This window comes from Protopterus annectens, chromosome 1.part1 (genome assembly GCF_019279795.1).
Source record: "Protopterus annectens isolate FY-2018-M chromosome 1.part1, PAN1.0, whole genome shotgun sequence".
Taxonomy (NCBI): Eukaryota; Metazoa; Chordata; order Ceratodontiformes; family Protopteridae; genus Protopterus; species Protopterus annectens.
The window spans coordinates 875,742,958-875,767,579 of NC_056726.1; positions in this window are offsets into that span (position 1 = coordinate 875,742,958).

Genomic DNA, 24,622 nt, shown 5'->3' on the forward strand with positions numbered 1-24,622 from the left:
CATTGTATATCTCAACAGTGGTACTACAGGGATATGCATCTAATGTACATGCTACAGGCATAGTAGGGTGTTGCATTGTTATGCCTCACCTATGGACAGCAACAACACTATATGTATTACTGTGTGGCAATGCGTATTGTAATAGGAGTATGTGGCCTCAGAATGCTGTACCCTACAGATATACAGACATGCACACATACACACACTTGCCAGAACTCAATGGGTATCCTATGCCTATCGAACCATTTGTACAAAACTGTTGTTCTGGTACTGCAAGGCTCATGTAGCCGGTAGGGAAAGGAGCATAACAGGGTACATGTAATGTCCGATACTGCAGCAGCCACAACTGACTATAGCAATGGGTATTGGGTGATTGTGAAGGCCCTCATGGAATTCCCAACTACAGGTGTGCTACCACACAGACACTGTTATCCTCATTAATACACACGTACACGTGTCAGTACTGGGCTACATCACTGCAGGTGGTCAGAGCTGTGTACCTGTCTATTTTCCATGGAGAGATGGGTTGTGTAGGGTATGTGTGTACAGTAGTATCATGCCAACTGCCATGTGCCAGCAGGCAATCTATTGACAGACACAACTGTGGTGATCCTCAGGGTGAGAATGACATTGCATCAGCTAATTCTCTGGGTGCCTTCTGCACGTGGCCATTGAGATGATCCAGTTGACATGTATACATGTATTACAACACATGATTAGTGTCTGTGATGGAGACCTGTACCCAAGCATGTTCTGTTGACTGTGGTAGTGTAATGGTGGTACCCATGGCATGTAGTGCATACAGTGTGTTGTCTCCTATATGTGCCAGTTATTACACAGTTGGGCAAATATGTCAGTGTCAATCAAGCATAGGTTGCCTGTACGTATCCCAGGTGGATACCTGCCATCTGCACATCTGCACAGGGACTGACAGTCATCAGCTTGGCAAGTAGCTATGCAGTAGGATGAACTTGTTGACAAATAGACATTTGACAATGATATGTATGCCATAACTACATGTCAGAAGCCCTCACTAACGCGCAGTACAGACGGTAGTCTACAGTTACATTCCACATGACAGATCATTATCCAGTAGGGGTTATATACTGTGACACAGCTCAAACACCAGGAACATGACAGGGAGGCCTAAGAGTCCAGCTATGACTGCAGGTGTGCTTGTTGTCAGTACTACATTTATCACTCTACTCTTGCCTGGGAAAGCACTGTCAACGATAGTACTGCCATGATACACTACATACCAGTGTGATAGCATGTACCCTGGGTTGCTACCCTTGTACGCAACACATTCACATGGATAACAGTGTTGTATAGGTCTTATATACTTGTGCGTCCCAGACATGACATGCACCCCCTTGCTACTGTAATGACAGCACATAGATGCATGTGTTGTACATGGCATTACATACACCTATTACAGATGTCATTACCCCGCTATGTGATCAGACTGAGTGGTGAGAACTGCTTACCAGGGCTAAGCAATGCTTTGCCAGTGTCAGCATTGCTGCAATATAACAGCTAAGCAGATTTGCGCACTGGTAAGTGAAGCCTACACGGTGTAATCGCTCATACATTTAACCGTACCTTAGCACTGCTTAGCTTTATGCAAACCTGCGCAAACCCACTTAAAGCTGCTCAAAACTGCCTTAACCACTCTGTATCCGACAGCCGTTTTTCTGTCCAGCAACAAAATAAACAGCCCTTGCAGGTCTTGAACTCACAACCCTGTACACTATAGTCTTAACAATTAACCACTATGCTGTGACCACTGTGAAGACAGTTGTTTGTTTTCCAATATATCTGTCAATAAACATATTGATTAGTATTGAACAATTTATTTTACTTCCACAATTGTGTAGTACTTGTTATTGATATTACTGTTGCATCACATATGTTGTTATATCATAATATACACATATCAGATACATATGGTGAGATACATCTTGGACGGTATACACAACCGTGATGTTTACACATGACAGGAATATGGATATATATACATATACATATGTTGATATATGTTGACATGTACATACACATGTATATTCATATATATGTCTGTCTACAAATCTGTACAGTGCATCATATATATGGCCATGTGTAGATCTCTTTGTATATATATATATATATATATATATATATATATATATATATATATATATATATATATATATATATATAGATGCACATCCTATGTGTACAGATATACCTATTTATGTTGATATATATGTAGATATCTATAACTATATGTGCATACATATCTATTAAAATATACCTATTTATGTTGATATATATGTAGATAGCCATAAGTATATGTGCATATGTGTCTATATCTGTATATGTGTAGACATATATTGCTGTGTATATGTATATATGTGAGTGTTTATATATATATATATATATATATATATATATATATATATATATATATATGTAGGTCAGTATGTATATGTGTATATATCTATATAGATATATGGATAAATATATATATATATATATATATATATATATATATATATATATATATATATATATATATATACATATATGTTTACCATATGTCCAGAACATGGAGTGGAGTCCTGCCTCAGCACCAATAGTCCCAACCTCTTAGTGCAAGGGGATGTCATGTATGCATTGCAGGTATATATGTAGACTGTTGCTACTGTTATAGGGGTTGTCTTAACAGACATGTTGTGTGTGGGAGGTCACATCTGCTTTTGACATTTGTGCCATTGGCTACAGACAGACATCCTAAGGACATCATAGTACAGTACCACTGCTAGCACAGTAATGATCCTGTGGACTACAGCAGAGATATGAACAATAAATGTTGACAGTCTGGCATTCTGTGATCAGTCCAGAGGTGAATACATATCCCCTTCATGCGAGACATGTGGACCATCCCTCCCCAATATGGATGTTAATAACCATGTACATGGGTATATCATGTAAATACTGGACTACATATGGCCACACAGTTTATGCATGCACACATGCCAGTCTGTCCTGACACATAATACCTGGTGGTACAGGTGTCACATGGCCACATACTACCCAGTAGTTAGTGACATACATCTGTACAGAATGCCACTGCTTTGTCAGAAATACACAACAGTTATGGTGGCCTGGCAGCAGTATGTCTTGCAAATAACTGGACAAAACAGCACAATGGGTAATTTCACTAGGCTGCTAGGCATATCACAAGGCACTGTGCAAAGTACAGGCAGAATGCCACAACACTGGACTACATTTTGTATGGGGGAATACACATGTACCTCCAATTATAGCAGACTCAACACGCATGTCACAACACAGAATAACAGACACCTGTGAGAAAGTGCATACCCACAACCAATGTAAACACAGCCACAGCCACATATGGTACACAAGCTTAATATGACACTATATGGACAGTCTGATAAATACCATCCTCATATGTGCCACTCACACACTAACCCTACATACACTGGGTCATGGCCCTGTTTGGTCTGATGGCTGTCTGTGGTATGGGGCACATGTGTGTCTGGCCCTACAGACATGTGAGCCAATAGGGCATCATACACTGGAGCAGCATGTAACATCAGATAGCACAGGACCAAGAACAATGGCATCTACCACAGTCTGTGCTCAGCCCAAGGAATGTATGCACAATACACATACTGTTGACAATCATACACAGACCCCAGTACTGTGCACACAACCACAGAATGGCCAAGTTATGTCCTCAGAAACAACCCCTACTATACATAACATGTCTAGCAGTCTGATATCTGACTGGCTTGTTATCAGGTATGATGTAAATAAATAATGGTGTACAGAACATATGCACCTCTTACTGCATGACATATGTACAAAGGTTGACAGACTTGTGGCTAGAGCTATGAACACTGCCCCAATATTGGCATGTTGCTGTGATAACCTCATACATTTACTGTAGTACCAGGGTTTGTTGTGACATATGTCCTATGACGGATATGAAGTCAGTAACTTTCATAGCTGTCACCATGTACTGACTACAATCCTCACACTATGCTTCTGCAGTTCTCAGATAGGTTTTCTGTGAGTAACACAAGAAACAAAAGGCTCCATGCACTGCCCAGTCTGCAGATGACCCTACAGATGGGATTTGCCTCAAAAACATAGCACTGTCATGACAGGTATTAAAACATGTAGATCAGCCATATCCACACACACCCTGTTAAACCAGCATTACTCCAAATGCAGAATAGCAACACTTAAATTCTGTAGTCATGTCAGGCACATTCCCCTCCTGTCTGTTGGCCTGTTTCCACAGTGTATGTTGTTAGATGTAAATCCCAAAATCATCTGTGATGCTGTTTGCCAAACACCAGATCTAGGTCCTGCTCACAGTGAATGAAAAAGCCCAACACCAACATGATGTTCCTAGATATTTGAGTGTGTTTCCATGCAATTGGGTATGGGAATATTAGCAGAGCTGTTCCACATGCAATCAGCTAAAGGAGGACTGCAATTTGTGCAGAGGCCATCAGCTGATCATGAGCATCACATACAAAACACAAGCTGCTACCTAAGCAAAGCAGATGTACTTCTCCACATCCACCGGTGAGGGAGTGAGAGACAGACAGAGACAAAGTAAGTCAGGGAGGGTGTGGGAGAGTAAAACCTAAGCATGTTTGTGTCACACACCTACCAATACGGGATTTCATACCCCTGACTGACTATGTATTGCTATCACATGTCTATGCAGTTATTGCATGCAGCACATAGCTTATATGTTGAGGAGCTGTCCAAAAGTATATGTGATGGTGAGTGACATCTGCAACAGTGATATAGTAGCGATATCGCAGGTGTAGTACACGTGCCTATCCACATGAACAGGTATCAGCATCAACACAGCCACACTCTCTCAGGGACGTACACACATTGACACACTTGGCAGGGTCAGGAATACACTTCCTAACTAGTTTGTTTGCCACAATACAGTAATGCCTAGGTATCACATGAAGCACAGGGGTTATCTGGAGATTATAATGGGCAAAGGGTATGTAAAGGTGTCTGACATCAGACAGCATGCTTCAATATGCCAGTGGGAGTTGCAGTGAGTGAGAATGTGGTTGAAAGCATCATACACCACACACACAGACACAATGTGCCAGTACTGACTTGCGTGGGTGCATTTCTTCATGGGTGCATAGTGGTTGACTGTGCCAGAAGTCTATACAAGGCTAGGTGAAGGGTATACCTTGGCATCAGGCCACATGACAGTGGTCTGCACTGTGGCTCAGGGTTGTAGTGTCTGGATTGGCCCACGCAGGTGGGTATTGTATTTACCTTCCAGTCACCTGGGTTACTATTATGTGTGGCCAGTGCTTTGCAATGCTCTCCATGTATGTGTTCTTTAGTCCATAACATGTACGGTGTCTTGGATGTGGATACATCCCACATGCATGTACAGTGACATGTGGAATTGTACCTGGGGTGTCTAGACCATGTTGTGTACACAGATTGTGATAATCAGATGTGCCAGTCCTGGACTCATGTGGCAGGAACTGGTTGACCCTGCACCTATATTGATAGCATGATACAGGTATTCCCTGGTGTCAGTGGCATCTATCCATACAGAGCATGTGTTTAAGACATAGTATGTCCTTTGTGGGTCACATTTGATGGCACCACAGGTGTTGCAGGTATCCAGTGGGGAACATAGTGAAGGTGCACTGACTGCAAGTATGTGCCTATTGTACTGATGGACAGGGTGCCATACCCTCTGTAGTCCACTGCAATCACACCACAGTTACTATCTTTGGGCAATATGCAGGGTACTACCAACATAGTGGTTGTTGCCTAGGCAAGTGTGTTTGTGTATGAGGCATGGGTCGAGAGTGTTCTCTGAATAATACAAAGGTTGCTTACTTTGTTCATCAGGCCTTGATGTCACATTTAGGGGTATGGATTGGCACCCCAACCTCTTGGCTATTTGACATCTGTGAGCCTTGTAATGTGCACATTGTGACATGTAATAGGGCCACCATATAAGAAATTTGCAAAACCCACTCCCCAATGAGTCCAGTTGTTACACACTCACAGCCACCTCCACACAGGATACAAATGGCAAAGACAGACACACACTTGCCATGTCTGAGATTAGAACTCCTACCTAACTAGTTTTTCATACTACAGTGTTACTCAGTCATAGGAAGCACCAAAGAGATTACTGGACTACTCACCCCTTCTCAAAATGTGTATTTACCTGGGAATGACATCAGCAGGCTTGCCAAAGAAGGTCAATGGAGGTTGTAGTGACTGTGAATGGCCTCAAAAGCATTGTAGCCTACATAGACAAAGAAACACACACATAAACATCCACACTTTCCATGCCTGGGAATAGCACCCCTACCAAACTACTATATCATACTACAGCAGTATGCTGTTATAGGACATGCCACAGAGATTACTGGAATGCTCATTCCCCAAAGGTGCATTTCACTGGGAATGACATCACCAGGCTTGCCAAAGTAGGTTAATGGAGGTTGTAGTGACTGTGAATGGCCTCAAAGGCATTGCAACCTGCACAGACAAAGAAACACACACACACACACACACACACACACACACACACACACACACACACACACACACACACACACACACAGTTGCTTTGTCGGGGATTAGAACTCCTACCTAACTAGTTTATCACACTACAGCATTACGCAGTTCTAGGATGCACCATTGAGATTTCTGGGCAACTTCATTCCCAAAGGTGTATTTCAAAGGGAATGACATCATCAGGCTTGCCAAAGTAGGGTATTTGAATTGTAGTGAGTGTGACTAGCCTATAAGGCATTGCTCACTTCACAGACAGAGGCACACACACACACACATACAGTTACCATGTCTGGACTTAGAACTCCTACCTAACTAGCTTATCACACTGTAGCATTACGCAGTTATAGGATGCACCATGAAGATTACTGTGCTACATTTTTCCCAAAGGTGTATTTCCAAGTGAATGACATCAGCAGGCTTGCCAAAGTAGGGCATTTGAATTATAGTGAGTGTGACTAGCCTAAAAAGCATTGCTCCCTACACAAACAGAAACAGAAACACACACACATTTGCCATGTTTAGGATTAGAGCTCCTACCTAACTAATTTATCACACTACAACATCACGCAGTTATAGGATGTGCCACGGAGATTACTGGGCTACTTTTTCCCCAAAGGTGTATTTCAAAGTGAATCACATCAGCAGGCTTGCCAAAGTAGGGCATTTGAATTGTAGTGAGGGTGACAAGCCTGAAAAACATTGCTCCCTACACAGACAGGGACACACACACACACACACACACACACACACACACACACACACACACACACACACACACACACACACACACACACACACACACACACACACACACACACACACACACACACACACACACAGTTGCCATGTCTTGGATTAGACCTATTACCTAACTAGTTTATCACACTACAACATTACGCAGTTATAGGATGTGCCACAGCGATTACTGAGCTACTCCTTTCCTAAAGGTGTATTTCAAAGTGAATGGCATCAGCAGGCTTGCCATAGTAGGGCTATGAGGAGGGCATTGTGTGTGCATGGGCATTCATCTAGAGGTAGACACACCACACTCAGACACACGCTGGTTTATATTCCGCTGGTACGTGTATACTACTGCTAGATGACTACTGCCTTGTACAGTCATGTTGCACAGCTAGCATTAGCAGCACAGAGTCTTTAATGTTGAGGGATACCACTGGCTAATTTCTACAGGGAGTGACATTTACACATCATGTGGTTGTAGCCATTTGGCTGTATGCTGGGTGGGACAGGCCTCATGATGAAAGGCTCTTTGTCACTGTCACTCTCTTCCACACATCTATGTATGTGTACATTTGGCATACTTTAGCATGTTGTCCTTGGATATATGAGTGTATTCCTATCCAATGTGTGTGCAAAGCATGACTGGTGCATACTGAGGAGTGTATGCACTAACATTTGCAACTGTCAGATATGTATAGTCCACTGTTATAGGCAGACATGGGCTTCATTTAAGTGTGAGAGCATGCTCAGTATGACCTTTCAGTATGTTGTTGTCTGACATTGCCTTCAATTTTCTAAGTGTGTGAGTATGCCCAGTATGCCCTTCTGTATAGAATGTCTGGATCCATTCCAGGTAGTGTGTACTCCAGTGCAGACCTTTGTGTTCTACACCTACAACTAGCTAATTGTTTCTGCAGGATATCTGTAGATCAGTTGGCAATATGGGGTCAAACTGTGCAAGGGATAGTGTGTGCTGTAGGTGATTGTGTCGGTGCTGCTTCTGCTACATGGTACTGGTGTTAGCAGAGATATTCAGACGTGTACTGTTATACACTGTGATGTTTTATGTCCTGTCAGGTGGACATTTTTGCTCGCAATGATGTCCTGGGGAACACAGGGTGAATGCAGCTGTGTCCAGTATTGTGGTCAAACCCCTACATATTCATGGAAAGTTATGCCATTCTGGAGGGGGAGCTGCAGACACTTGTTGCTGGGTCTGTGTATCCAGTTCAGCACCTTCGTACAGTGATGACAGAGGATCCCATACTTGTATATCCATCAATGTGACAGTATGGCCTTATCTTGCTGTGGCAATACCTCACAGCTGTACAGATTCACACAGGTTACCCAGAGGCAGGGGTCATAAGTCAGGACATTACCCCTATTGTGGTGTATGGGCATGTCTGTAGCCACCCATTTTTGTGTTTGCAGCCAGGGATAGTATGTGCACATGGCTGTGTGTCTGACTTTGCACATTCCATGCTGCCCATGCTCCCAACCCCCTATTATTCTATCCTCTTCCATACATTATGCATACATTCTCTGATACTTTCCCTATAGTTATCACCTCATCACAGCTGTGTTTTGGTGTTGGTCCACAGTTCATGCAGTGGGACATGGTGGACATGTTACTGTAGTTTGTCCACATGGCCTTGCATATGGCTTATGTGGAGTGTGTTATGCTGTTATTTGAGTGTCCATGACATAACATACATTGGCAGTACGGGTGAAATGCAGACTTTTAGCAGAGGTCTGTAGGCCATTTGGTGGTGATGCAGGTCAGCTGTAGCAGACCATAGCATTCTGTCAGTCCTACAGTCCCAGACTGCCATACACTATATTCCCCTGGGGTGACAGGGTAGGTGTGCTAGTTGTTCATGCCAATACTTTCTATCAGTATTGATCAGGTGGCGTGGATGCTGGCAGGGTGCTGCTTACAGCTAGGGACACACCTGCATGGGAAACCTCCACTGCATGCTGCATTCTTTTGTTATTGCCATACACAGGTGGGGGTCATATTGTACCCATTCCCAACAGCAGGGATAAGACCGGATAGGTACCTGTGGGTGGTGTTTGGGTGAGCTGAGTGCATGTGAGCTATGGACACTACTTGCAGCTGACTCTCAGATATGCATGGGGCATTCCAGGTGTCTATATCACATTTTCAAAATCTTACTACATCAAATCACTAAAGGTTGACCTCTAGTGATCGATTCAGTAAAACATCGAATAACGTAAAAAAAAAAAAAAACAAATAAAAATAAAAACTAACTAGCGTAGGCAGGGGGGCAAGCCCTCCTGCACTCCCCACACCCCCTACTAAAATATTCCAACTCTGAGACATTGAGGATTTCCATTTACCTGCACGATGTTCTGCACTTTCAATGTTGTGGTGCCGACAATATCAGCTTCGATATTGCCGGCTTTCGACATCGTGAAGTAGACCCCATTCCAGTTGTGCTGGCTTGTGCAGGGACATCAGCCATTTCCCAATACATCAGTCCTATCACCTTTGTGATCTGCAAGTGTTTGGCCAGACGACATCGGTATTCCCTACTACAAGCCCAGATAATGTGATGCATACCTGTATGTACAGTTCCAAGGGTGTGTCCATTTCATGGTTACACATTATATACTCTATGTCTGGGGTACATTTCCCTGTGTACTGCTTGTATATCTAGCCCAACAGTCATGTCATGTCCATCTTTCAGATGGTGACACATATTACCGCCATACATTTACAATGGCTTACTGCTAGCATGTGTTATACTGGGGAGCATTGTCTTTGGCACTGCAGTTGTTATGACTTGGCCCTGTCATCGGCAGTAGTGGGCACTGGCCACCAGGTCAAACCTCAACATGCATACATACTGACCACTCTCACACAATTTGAAGCATACACCAACCTAACACACACATATCTGCATCTTGTACACATGCTACAATCTATCCTGGTACCTTGGCCACCTCAGGTCATCTGTGCTCCACTGGTATTATACCTACACATACATGTTACTACATGTCTGCATCGGATTGGAGGGGGGTACACCTGACAGTTACTACATTTCTACATAGGATTGGGGGGGCACATCTGACTGTTACAACATGTCTACATCAGATTGGGGGGGCACACCAGACTGTTACTACATTTCTACTTAGGATTGGGGGGCACACCTGACTGTTTCTACATTTCTACATAGGATTGCGGGTGGGCACACCTGACTCTTTCTACATTTCTACTTAGGATTGGGGGGGCACACCTGACTGTTTCTACATTTCTACATAGGATTGGTGGGGAGGCACACCTGACTATTACTACATTTCTACATAGAACTGGGGGGTGCACCTGACTGTTACAATGTGTCTAAATCAGATTGGGGGCACACCAGACTGTTACTACATTTCTAAATAGGATTGGGGGGGGCACACCTGACTGTTGCTACATTTCTACTTAGGATTGGGGAGGGCATACCTGATGGTTTTTACATTTCTACACAGGATTGGGGGGGGGCACACCTGGCTGTTTCTACATTTCTACACAGGATTGGGGGGCACACCTGACACTTGTATACATTTGCTATGACTGTACTGGTATGTCAGGTACTCCATTTCATTCTGTATTGTAACCTATCATGCTGACTAGAGGCATATCAGTGTACTACAGGTCTTAGGTTTGATTGGCCTACATATTAGTTTCTGACTTCTTACCCTTCAGAACTCACATCCCACTGCCTGACCTGATGTAGTCTGTCTCTGTAGGCCTTGCGGGGAGGTTACCCATAGCCATCATTCAGAGGCCTTTGCACGGCCTTTGTTTGTGTTTGTCTACACCTGTCCTGCTGGCTGAGACTGTTGTTGGGTATGTGAACCTCCCTGACTGGCATGTGTGGGTCATATGGACACACATGTGGCCCAGCACATTTCCGCAGTGGGTTTTATCAAAATATGTAGTACTGGCTACTATGGTGACACCAGTATATATTACAGATTACATACTGCCACTATAGGTGTCTACTATCTGCTGGGATCCCATTCAGCCACCCGATTCCCTTGTATGCTCACATCCATACCGTAGATACAAGTAACAGCACATGCTACTCAATTCAGCAATTGGTAAGAATAGTGACATACCTTGTGGGTGTGCCAGTATTGAGGATGGTGCTGGAGGGCTGCCTATGTTGGATGCACATAGTACACTCCCTATACGTGGTTGAGAACAGGTAGTGTCATATCTGGCATCCCTTTTACTGTATGTGCGAGTCAGAGAGAGGTGTCATTCCCTGGGTCCCTCCTGTGTCAGTGCATGTGCTATGTGTTCCCTCTTTGCCAAGGCCAGGGCATACTGGGCACTCCTTCTGCCTACTGGGGCAGGCTCAGGTTGTTCCTCCTCTGAGTCACTCTGTGCCTGTGCAGGCCTTGGCAATGGTGGGGAGCTGTGTGGCCCAGTCCCTTACTGTTCCTGCTGCAGCTGTTTCCTCAGGATCATATTGTGTATGGCACATATGATGACAATTTGAGTACATGTAGCTGGGGAGTACTGCAAGGCTCCACTGGATGTGTCCAGACACCGGAACTGTGACTTGAGCATCGCAAACACACCCTCGATTATAATTCTGGTCTGTGCATGTTCCTCATTATGGAGTTCTCATTCAGGTGTGTGTGCATTTCTGATGGGTGTCATCAGCCACGGCTCCAGTGCATAACCAGCATCCCCCACTAGGTGACCATAAGGGATGTCCCCACAGGCAAATCTTTGGTACAGCTGCGTCAGATTCCAGATGTGGGAATCATGATAGCTTCCAGGGCAACCAGCACACACATTAATTATTATGCTGTGGGCGTCGCACATGACCTGGCAGTTGATGAGGGGAAGCCCTTGTGGTTGATGTAGATCATACCCCGCTCACCAGGTGGTGCTTTGATGCATATGTGCATGCAGTCTGTAGCCCCCACTACCTCAGGGTATTCTGCTATTTGGTGGAAGAGATGCATATTGCTGGCCAATGCCTCACGGGTGTTGGGGAAATATGCGTGCTCAGTGGCATGTGCTGACATGACATCCAGGAACTGGTGGAGTACCCTGGATGCTGATGCCTGTGAGATACCTTTGATATCCCCAGTTGGCCTTTGGAAGGTATTTGCAGCTAGTATTCTTAGGCCTACACATACCCTGGTATCCACTGGGATGGGTTCCCCTCTGTTAGTTCTGTGTGTCAGGCATGGCCGGCACAGCTCAACAATTTGCTGTAGGAGGTCCCTGTCCACCCTATAGTGCTCAAGAAATGTAACGATGAGCTCAACCAGTAAATAACACAAAAGACCAGGAGCAGGCTGTCCTCGTCACTAAAAACGTTGTTTAATTTACTTGAAGTGCGTTTATTCCAGTACACTTTTCGTCGGTAACATGTATCCGACTTCTTCAGAAGTTAAAACAAGCATCAAAGAACAACGGGAGTTCAGCAATACATATGCTAACTTAATTAATTAGTGGGTTGGTCCTTCCCTTCATTCACAATTTGTTACTATGGTAAATCAATTACTTTAATGTTTTCCCACCACCTTGTCTCATTTGACTTTTAAGCAGGTACTATAAACCTGTCGAGTGGTTCATGTTTTACTGGGCTACTAGGAGTCCAACCCATTAGTTAGCAACACTCTAAAACAACAGAATGACAAATTATCAACATATATTTAAAAATACAGTTAACAAATTCAAGTCGTTAAAAACACCACACATAATTAGTACACAAAATTAATACCACTAGTTTTACCAAGCCAGTTATACCTCTAAAAGAAGTTAACTTGGTAATTAAATTTACATCACTTTGTACACTAACTTATCATAGATTGGAAATTCTAGAATGGGTAGGATGTACATAAAAATATATTAGAGCTGTAAAAGAAGGTCCACCTATATCCATGTAACCATTTAGTCACCTCTTTACTCATACAAGTTAACCGGGAACAAACGTCTTGTGTCCAAAGGCACGAGTCATCACTAAATGTGAATCTGAATGGAAAAATATTTATTATTTATTAAATGTAAGGAATTTACAGTATTGACCTAAAAACCCATCACATATTGTAGGCTTTTTAAATTTGATTCCCTCCACTCAATAATACATGTAATGTATTGACTATTATGTTATACTGGGTCAATTCTTAGAATTGAGATGGCCCTTCCCCACGTCGTGAGTAGTAACCTTAATACTTAATGTTTAATGTTTTCAAATTCACCTCTCTAGATTTTTCAATTTTAGAATACATGCAATAGAGGACATTTCATTGATACCAGGTTTTTGGTTTGCGTTGGTCCGTAACTGCCAAAGCAGTTCCTTCCTTTCTAGTTTAAGAGAATCATAACCTCCTCTTATGTCCCTTACTTGTTGGTCTATTACTCTAAATTTAAACTCGTGGCCAATGTTGTCAACATGGTGCCTTGCTAAAGCATTAGTCATCTTGTTGTTCCTAATGCTATATAAGTGCTCGTATATCCTCTCATTAAGTCTCCTATCGGTCTTCCCGATATAAAATGCTGGACAAGACGGGCACTTAGCTAAGTATACCACTAGTCTGCTGTTACAATTAAACTTAGAGTGCGTTCGGAACTTTTGGTCCCCTATCACAAAATTCTGTCCATCAATATATTTACAATATTTGCACATTTGGCACTTAAACATTCCCAAATGGGTTGTATATGTTCGACCAGCGCCTTCCAGTAGTTCCTTCAAGTTTTTCCCACGTTTGTATATTATTTTAGGCATTGGTGGTAAAATAGCCTGGAGTTCGTTGTCATTGGTCAAGAACTCCCAATTTTTCAAAAATATGTTTCTAATAAAATATGAATCTAAGTTAAATGTGCAACTGAAGCCAAAAAAGAAATGTGAATTATTTACTTCCGTTGTCCGGTATGCAGTTGTCCCAGCCCCATTTATATTGGTGTTATTTAACAATGGGACATATTCCTTTAACCTTCTTTTGCGCGTAACTTCATCCGTAATTTCAAACACAAATTCGGATGGGTACCCCCGTTTAAGGAAAAATTGAGTTAAGGTACCACATTCTTCCATAAAGTCATCATTGTCACTAATCATCCGTGCTGCTCTAACAAGTTGCCCCTTCAACACCGATTTCTTCTGGTGCATAGGATGGCAACTTGAATAGTGCAGCATGGAGTTAGAGTAGGTCTCGTTACGGTATATTTTAGATAGCCATCTCTTATTGACATAGTCCTTTCTTAGGTCTATGTCCAAATAGTCAATTCTATCCTTGTTGAATTTGTAGGTGAACGAAAGGAAGCTGGTAGACGTATTAAGAGTCAACATTAGATCTTTTATCTCTAGTTCTGTTCGTTTGTAAATCAGAAAAATGTCATCAAGGAACCTTGTGTACAGAGCTAATTTCGTAAAAATAGCTTCTGCTGTTAAAATGTTCCTCCTCTCCCAATACGCCATGACTAAATTGGCAATACTCCCGCCACTCGGAGATCCCATGGCTACCCCAATTTTTTGATGAAATAACTCATTGTTAAACATCAAAAAATTGTAGGAAAGGATAGTATCAATTAACTCACCCACCAATTGGATTTCATCGTTAGGTGCATTTAGAATTTCTAACATTGCACCAACCCATTCTATCGCTATATCGTGGGGGATAGATGAATATAGATCTTTTACGTCAATAGTGACCAACAAAGAATCAGGATGAAAATCAACTGTATTGATAGTTTCTAAGAAAGTCCATGAGTCTTTAGTTATTTGGCTTTCTTTTTTAACATATTTCTGCAAAATCTTATCAAGAACCTTACTACAAGTGTAGGTAATGCTCTTCCTCCCATCCACCAACGGTCTCATAGGGGGGTTGTTGATATCTTTGTGGATCTTAGGAATGCCAAACAACACCGGTGTTCTAGGTGTTTGTTGTTGCATGTATATGTAGGTTTCCCTATCAATTCTAGATTCCACATAAAGCTCCTCAATGAAGCCTTTAACCCTTTGATATGCCCCATTCATTTCGTTTAGGGATACTTTAGTATAAGTTTCACTATTTAGTATAAGGTTCATTCTACAGTTGTAGTCTTCGTTGGTCATTATTGCAATACCCCCACCTTTGTGAAGGGTATTGCCTGTTGATTGGGTTCTCCTTGCAAATGTGTGTATATATAGCAAGCCTTTTTTAGAAGTAATTGTCTGAAGAAGTCTGTGTCATTAAACCAGACAAAAAGCGCTTCATTTTAACAAACTTTAATAAATTTCCTTATATTTTTGGTCGTTTGAAGTACTGTTTTTCCTGCTCCATTTCAGCTGTGTTGGTTTACTAGTTCGTGTTTAATTTACTTGTCTTCTTACTTTTTTTTCCCTTTAAAACCTGGTGCGCGGTGCGCACACCCGCTTAGGCAATGTAAAGAGTGCTAGGCAGCCACAGACACACCCTCTTGCTTAGCTCTGCTAAGCTAAGGGCAAATCCGAGCCACAGGGCTCCAATCCACTTACAGTATGCCTGACACGCCCCCCATGATGTCAGCTAACTCCTAGGCTTGCAACAAGCTATTCCTGCTCTTACACTGTTGTGTGCTGACTAGCATTGAAGAGAAATCTGGGATTCAGTATCATTCCCCTCATTTGCATAGGATTGCCTGCTGATGCATTGTTACAGGTCCCACACTGAGCCTCTCTCCTTAGCAACCCCTATTCCCTGACGATGTTGTTTTCTGACTGCCATTGAGTATATTGGCAAAATAGTGATTTTGGTTAGAATGCTTATTTTAGTTTTTTTTTTTTTCGCCCGACCCCGTTTGTGCGCCGCTGCCTTACGCTTAAACAGCCGAAATCGGCTAAAAAAAAAGCTTTTTTTTTTTGCAACTGTTTTCCATGCCAATGACCATATATTTGGTCATTTGCATGCTTTCAACATAATATACACCCTTTATTTGGAGCTGACATGGCTCCGTTTTGTAGTTTTCAGAAATGTACTCGGTTACTAACCGAGTACATTTCTGCAGATTGCACTAGGCCTGCATGGCCGGCTGCCAGCTTCCTGGATCACAAATTCACCTCATTTGCGTGGATTGCATTTGCAAATGGGGCAATTTGCATACAGGAGTTGAGTCCGTGCAGGACTAGTGCAGGAGTGCTCATGCACGTCCCTGCAGCTTATTCCTGGATCGCACGGCAGACATATTGCTTGCTGGAGCTCCTGCACTAGTCCTGCACACCGTGCAGGGCTTGCTGAATCTGGGGGATTGTTTATGCAACTGTGAAATTCTACAAATTAATCTTGTGCCTTGGTTAAGTCGCCTTTAAGCAGTCTCATGATACTTTATATGGGGAAAGATTTTCAGCACTGATAAATCTGAGTACTGAAATTCAGGAATAGTGTGCACATCAGCATCTGTGTGTGTATTTATCTAACCTGAAAAAAAAAAAAAAATTTTTTTGTATGTATGGTGTAAAATGATTTGTTCATAATTGGTATGAGTTTTTCTAAAGATGTATAAGCAATATTGCATTTTGCTTTATTGTAGTGTACTGTATTATAAGAGCCAGTGGTACATTTCCAGTGTTTTTTCCCTTTCTTTTACTGTAGTGCAACCGTGGCATTGTTATATAAAAGTTAGGGAGTATCAGGCAGAACACCGCTACAAAAAACATTTTTTTTTTTTGCTGAGATTCAATATGTTGAGTTTCAATTCAATAAAAAGACATACATAGGGAGAGAGAGCGAGAGAGAGAGAGAGATGGAGAATAACAAATTTAACACATGGATAATTTCAGATAATTTGAAGAGACAGAACTACTTCATATGAGCATCTGAATTTTATAATGCGGAACGCTTGCAAACCTTTAAATGTGGCCTGCTAAATTCACAATACTATACAAGTAAGTAATGCTATTACACATTCATAGGTTCATAGAAGTATACTAGGCTAACAACCACCTGGGCCCTCAAAAGCCTAATTGTGCAACCCACATTTGACCCACAAATCTGATTTATGTTTGATGTATAGGGGACAATTTACTGACTGCGTCTGTCCATCAGGACATAGGAGGCAGACCAGGACTGAATTTCTGATTACACATCCACTGGGCCAAGTTGTGCTTAAATAGGGATAGGGAGAACTCTGCATAACACTGATGAGGAGACTGTTGCAGAGTATGGGGATTATCTGAGAACCATATCTCTATGTCTAACATGTCTTGTTTATGTTGCAAGCAAAATTTATTTATTTATTTATTTATTTATTTTAAATCTACTAGTTCTGATGCTGTTTGTTTTCTAGATGTGCCAAAAATTCATCAAAACAGAATCCAGGGGTCCTTTGTATGGGAGGCAAAGATCACCTCCCAGAAGTCTGTATAATACTGACTACAGAAACAGGGCTTTGAGGTGATCAGAGTAGGACACTGAGTTTACTTCCTGTCCTCTTTTTGTAAGGAACCTTTGTGAACATTCCAGTTGTTGCATGTGTCTGGTCAGGTACATACCAAAGGGGGCATTATACTATTTAATGTGTCTGAAGAGGGCTAAGTGCAGTGGTATGATGACCTCACTTGACCTAGATGCCACAATCTTACTTATAAGTTGATCAACATAGAATGATTTTCTTACTACCTTGGATATATGTTGATTGAAGGCTAGGTTACTATCTATATGAGTCTGACCAGTGAATCAACTCTTAAGGGTGTTTTTGTTGAAGATGCAGTTACTTTGGGTGGCAGACTTCGCAAAAGGTTAGGGTAATTAATAGTGGAACACAAACAAATAAACAAAGAAGACAGAAAACACTGACAGTGAAGGTGCTGACACAATCAGTTATAGGGAAGACAATGGAGAAGGCAGCATCAGACACACAAAGGAATGACCGTGATATTGGGGGAGGGAGGACTGGACGACAGTCATGGTTGGACATATACATAAAAGGAAGTGGAACACTTTGATATGGAATACTATGATATGTACACTGCCTGTCAACTGTAACCAAGTTGGAGCTTGTTTACCACACTGCACTCATTCTCCACTTGACCCTGGTTCTAATGTTAATGCCACTTGGGGGTAAGGATGAGATTTTACAGGTTGCTTAAGGATGGTGGACAATTCAGGCATCCATACACCTAGCAGCAAGTCCCCCTGCTATTTCCTTCACCTGCTACCAACTATCATGCATGTCACTTCCTCTCTCATTGCTTCCAGCAGGCAATGCTGCAACACCTTCCTCATCAAGCCTGGTGAGAGTGGCCAGTGCAGGTTCTGCTTGGGTGTGGTGAGGAAAATGGCAGCTGGAGACACCATGGCTATTGTTTTGGTGACAGTTATGTAGTAGCCATAAGTGGTGGATAGCATGCCTGGATGGTGGCAGGGGTGCTGGTCTGTATGCTGCTGTATATAAATTCAAAATAAATGGAGGAAAAAAAATAAAAAACAAAATAAATGCATATAATAGAAAGATTAGTGAGAAAGAAAAGTACAAATATATTGAAAAAATGAAGGTACACTGTAACTTGAGTCTGATTTTTTTACATTAATATAATGCAATGGTCATAAAACACCCATACCTTTGTAGTTGTAGCAATAATATGCCAAAACATCACACAAAGGTGAGTGGAACTTAATATATTCATATACTGAGCTGTATTAGCAGTCTACAAAATGCCTGCAGTGAAAGACACTAATAGTGTATGTTTCAGAAATGTGAAGAATGAAATAGTACCTCACTCCGATGTGTACAGTGCATTATATTACTATGGGCACTGTACTTAGAAGTACAAATAAAATACCCACTGGACCTTACTTGTAATTAGTGGAAAAGTTTTCAGTATAACTAATGCAGCAGTTGGAGCCTGAACCTGCTGAGTTACCTAGACATTCCTACAGTTTAAATATGCATTAATGTCATCATTTTGGGAACTTTAAAATAAAGCAGGCAAAAGACCGTGTACCAAACTAGTAAAGAAAAAAAAGACGGTCCGGGCAGCAGCAGGAAATGGCTATATCAATGGTTTATTGTAAAATCTTACAAGTGCTTTCACCCTGACTCATATGTAGGGCTTTTTCAAGTGTAAAATAAAATACCACACATAAACCCCCCATTTAAATACCCTCATTCATAAAAGAGCACCAAAAGGACTTAAAGTGGTACACACAACTCTGCATCTAATATGCTAGGCAAAATAACATTGTTCAAGATCACTTTATCACAAAACATTCAAAATGTCTCATGTCAAGTACATACTACTCAATACTAAAATCATTCACTAAACAAATCAAAATAAAGAAAGCAAAGGGAATGAATAAATAAATAAGTTCAACAATCCCTGCACAGTCATAGCTTAAACAATATTTTGAAGTGCTGAAAAGGTGCAGATAATAATAACAAAAAATAAAACACTAAAAAGCACATAATAAATATTAGTATATAATGATTAATTGGTAACACCTATATGTATTACCAAAGGTTGTTAAACAACAAAACTTTTTATTATTATAACTTTTCAGCTTTCTTAACTAAATAGGGCTTAATAGAGATATGGTCTTTCAATCCTGAGGGCTGGGCTGCATTTAGTTTTAACTACCAATAGGTTTCCCTACAACTTAACCAGTTCTCTCAATCACCACCCCTAGGGTCTGCACAAACCTGTTCCAAGATTCCAAAAAGAAAACCTGTGTGATTAGGTTATGTGTGCAAATGTCTATACAATGCATTGTTCAAGTTCTTTTTCCTAATATTGTAGGTGTGCTCATAAATACATTTATTGAATGCCCTTTCGGATTTCCCTACATAAAACCTGGGACAGTCCTTACATAATGCCAAATATACTTTGCCCCTGGTGGTACAATTGCCTTTCCTAAAGTGTACAATACTTCTAGTGTAGTTGTCCAAGGTAATAATTACTTTATCTATAATGTATTTGCAATAGCCACATCTTCCACATTTTCTTGTTCCCTGATCCCCCTGAAACCTACCTCTATCATTGTTCCTTTCAAAAAGCCTTTTTAAGTTAGTCCCTGTTTTAAAGACAAAATTGGGACTCTTTCCCACCCTGTGTATGATATCTTGGTTAAATTGTAACATTTTTCAATTTTTCCACACTCTTAAACACATTACAGATGACTTTGTACATTTATTAAAAGACGCGTGGGATTTTCTACGTGGTTTAACTTTGCAAACATATGGAGGGGATGCGTACTTTCTAACCATTGATGTGGTTGACCTGTTCTCCTGTATACCTGTGGTGGAGGGGCTGGATTTATTTTGGTCACTTTTGAATGAAAAAGCTCATTACTTAGTTTTGATACAGATCTACTGATGGAACTTATGAGGATTGTGTTGGAGAACAACTTTGTGTATTTTGAGGGGGGAGACCTTTAAACAGGTTAGGGAGTAGCTATGGGGGCAGCTTGTGCCCCATATATGCTAACTTGATCCTCCTAAAATGGGAATTAGAATATGTATTTAACACTGTTTATTGTAAGAACATAAAGTTATACCGATTCTTTTTGGATGACATATTTATAATATGGGAAGAGCCAGTGTACTCTATAAGTAATTTTATTGAGTTTCTTAACTCAATTACCAATTTTCTAAAATTTGCATTTAAATTTGACCAACATGGAATTGATTACTTGGATGTGAGGTTAGATAAAAGTAATGGAGGTGTAAGGTCTAGGATACATAGGAAGAACACCATTAGAAACTCTTATCTTCCCTATAACAGTGACCACCCCTGAAAACAGAAAAAAAGCATAGTGAAGGGTCAGATGGTCAGAACTGCCATAATGACTTAGGAGAGTGGTATTTTTTTATCTGAAATCAACTTCATCTCCGGGTTATTCAGAGCAAGGGGTTACCCTAGTAGTCTGATTGATGAGGTGACTGACGAGGTCACAGAAGGATGGAGCGTGAAGTACTTTCCTTTGTTAGGTAGTACCTCAGAGAATATTTCTGTGTGTGTGACTACTGGTGAAAAAAAATTTAAAAGGGCATTAGTATTTCAACATAGTAATGCTTCAAGGGACATCAAAGGACTAATTGAGAAAAATTGCAAAATGTTAAAATTTAACCAAGATATCGTAATCCTTGTAATACACACTGCTCACCCTGTGCCCCCCACATTGTACCTTGACAGGCTTCACCCACTATTTTGTGGCTATTGTGCCCAGTATAGCTTGTCTTTATGCATGATGGCACTGGGAACACAGTTGTGTGGAATGTTGTTTAGTGATAGACAAGGAGACGTTTTTTGGCTAATTTTATAGCTGGTAAGAAGCTGTGCATATGCTAGTGTTTGGGTAGATTCAACCAGTTTGGGCTGTTTAGTGATATGCAGTAGTGGGTACCAAATTGGAAATTTGCTGTAAATTTAGTAACTTTGTTATAGCATTGTTCAAGTTTTGATTTTTGTGATGCTTGAAGTTTAGTAAGGGTGGGAGCACCATAGAGAAGTGTGGGGAGGAGATAAGTGTGGCCTACTTGTGTCAGTGAGAAAGATTTTGGCTCTATAAAGCATCTCTAGTTTTTGATAAGTTTTTCTTATGCAATTTTGTATATGCAAGTCAAATTTAAGATTAGTTATTTATTTATTGTATTTATTTGACATTTGTTAACCGGGTTGGTCCAATTGAGCTATACAATATAGTAAAAATAAAAAGTAAAACATGGAATATGCAGAAAACATTAAGCAAAGTACAGTTACAATAAGCAAATAGAATGAGACGACAGAATCTGGCAATCTCAGATATGCACAATATGAATTTACAAATGATGCATGGAATGTACAATATAAAGGCAGATAGGAGTCAATGTACTATAATAGTGTCAGTAACAACAGAAACAGATGAACTACATACATCATTACATTGTTTTTAGTTGTACTGGATACACGGTAGTCATACAACTACATGATTAAAGCTACTTAAAATTGTGAGAAAGGCAGATTCTAAGAAAAGTAGCCATACAGTTATTTGAGAGGAAGAGAAGTGAGTTAAAGAAGAGAGAGAATGTCAGAGAGAGAGGAGGGTTCATGTAGGCTCCTAGCAAGGGCAGATTCATGAGCTTAAGAGAAAATGTTTTTGTTGCTTTTTGAACTGAATTGTATTTGGGATGTTTCTAATAGAGTTAGGGAGTTTGTTCCAGGCTAAAGACACATTATAATTGTAAAGTGGTTTACTGATCTTTTGTTGGGTTTGTGTATTAGAAGGAGTTGTTGGTCAAAGCTTCTGAGAGATCTAGTGGGGGTGTAGAAGGAAACAAGGGAGGAGAGGGAGGGGCAGGCAGTAGGTTTGTGTAGGATGGAGTGTGCAATTTGTAGCTATGAGATAAGAAATTGATTGGGGAATTCTGGCCATTGCTGTTTTTTAAATGTAATGTGAAGGTGTGATTTATAAGGTTGGCTTGTTGCAAATCTGGCAATTTTATTATATGTTTGATCGAGTTGGGTGATTAATGTGGATTGTAAGTTTGTGAGGATGGGAATAGTATAGAGAAGGCATGGGAGGAATAAAGCTCTATCTAGGGATAACTTGGCATCTGGTGTAAGGAATTTTTTGTTCCAATACAGTACTCCCAGTTTTTGATGTGTCTTTTTGATACACTGATGAATATGATGATAAAATTTTAGTTGGGCATCCTTATGGTACACAGAAGTTTAGTATGTGGATTAACTTTGATAGCTGTACTGTTTACAGAAGAGATGGAAAAGGTGGATTTGTGCTCTGAGAATGATCTTGGTAGGAAGAGTAAGAGTTTAGTTTTTTTAGGGCTTAAGATAATCTGGTTTTCATTAAGTCATTTTTATATGGGAAAGAATATGTTTTCTGTAAGTGAATGGAGATGTGACATGTTGTCAGAAGTGGTGATGAGGGTTGAGTCATCTGCATATTGGATAAGAATCAAGTGGCCACAGGCAGAGTGGAAGTGGTTGGTAAAGATACTGAATAGAAGTGGGCCTAGGATAGAACTCTGGGGGACCTTTGTTTTTACAGGCAAGAAGCGGCAGCAGGAAGTGAGCCATCAGACAGATTGTAGTCTATTAGTAAGGGAGCTGGAGAACCACTCCAAAGTGGAAGGAGAGAGGTTATGATCAGTTAGTTCTGTTAGTAGTTTAGTGTAAGACACCATATCAAATGCTTTGGATAGGTCAAGTAAGAGAGAGGACACTAGTTGATTACTATCTCTGGCCTCAGCAACTGTATGAGTAAAAGATAAGAGGGCAGTAGCAATACTGTAGTTTGGCTGAAAGCCATGTTGGGTAGCAGTTAAGAGGTTTTCATGGATTAGGTATTTAAGCAGTTGAAAGTGGATGCACTTTTTAAGGATTTTAGAAAGTGTTGATAGGATGGCTATTGGTCTAAGATTAGACAGGTCTGTGGAATCACCTCCTCTGTTCAATGGTATAGTGTAGAAAGATTGCCAGATGTTTGGAACTGTGCCTTCTTGAATAGATCTATTTATTAGTATAGAGACAGGAAAGGCTATGGAGTCAGCAGCAAGCTTTAGAAACACGGGGGTAGTTCATCAGCAGATGGGAGCAGGTTTTAAGTTTATGAAGAATAGCTTTGATATAGATAGTAGGGACAGGTTTAAAATAGAAAGAGTTTTTATTATTATGAGTAGGAGAAGTGGAAGAGTTTGAGGGATTGGAGTTATGGTCTGAGTGAGTTATTTTGCGGATAGTGTCTATGAAATTGTTATGAAGCAGGGTAGCAGTCTCCAGTGGTGAGTTATTAGGGAAGGGACTTGGGGTTCTGGGGTTACCAGGGTGAAGGATATTATTAATAGTTGACCAGAATTTTTTAGGCTTAGAGAGGTGATTAGTTTGTGCTGTATTATAAAAGTTTGTCTTGCACTGGTAAACGCAACTTTTGTAAGGATTATGATTTCCTTGTAATTTTGTAGTAGGTAGGAGATTTGTTTTTTTGCTGGGTTTTCCAGATACTATCCCTTTTGTGCATGAGGGAGTGGGTTTCTATTGATAGCCAAAATGCATAGACAGCTTTTATCCTAATTTTTCTTTGGGGAGCAAGTGAGTCTAAGATGTCAAGGAAAATCTTGTTAAATTTTACAACAGCTTCATTAAGGGGAGGGGAGGGTATTGAAGGAAGGACCAGTTAATGGATGTCAGTTTAGAGTTAAATGATTCAGTATCAAAGAAGGATAATTTATGGCAGTCTATTTATATGTGGGATCTAGGTATCTGAATAGATTTTATTTGGATGTGAATAGGTAGGGGGTCATTAACAGAGTCGGATAGGGTGCAGGGGTTGTGATAAAGCTTTT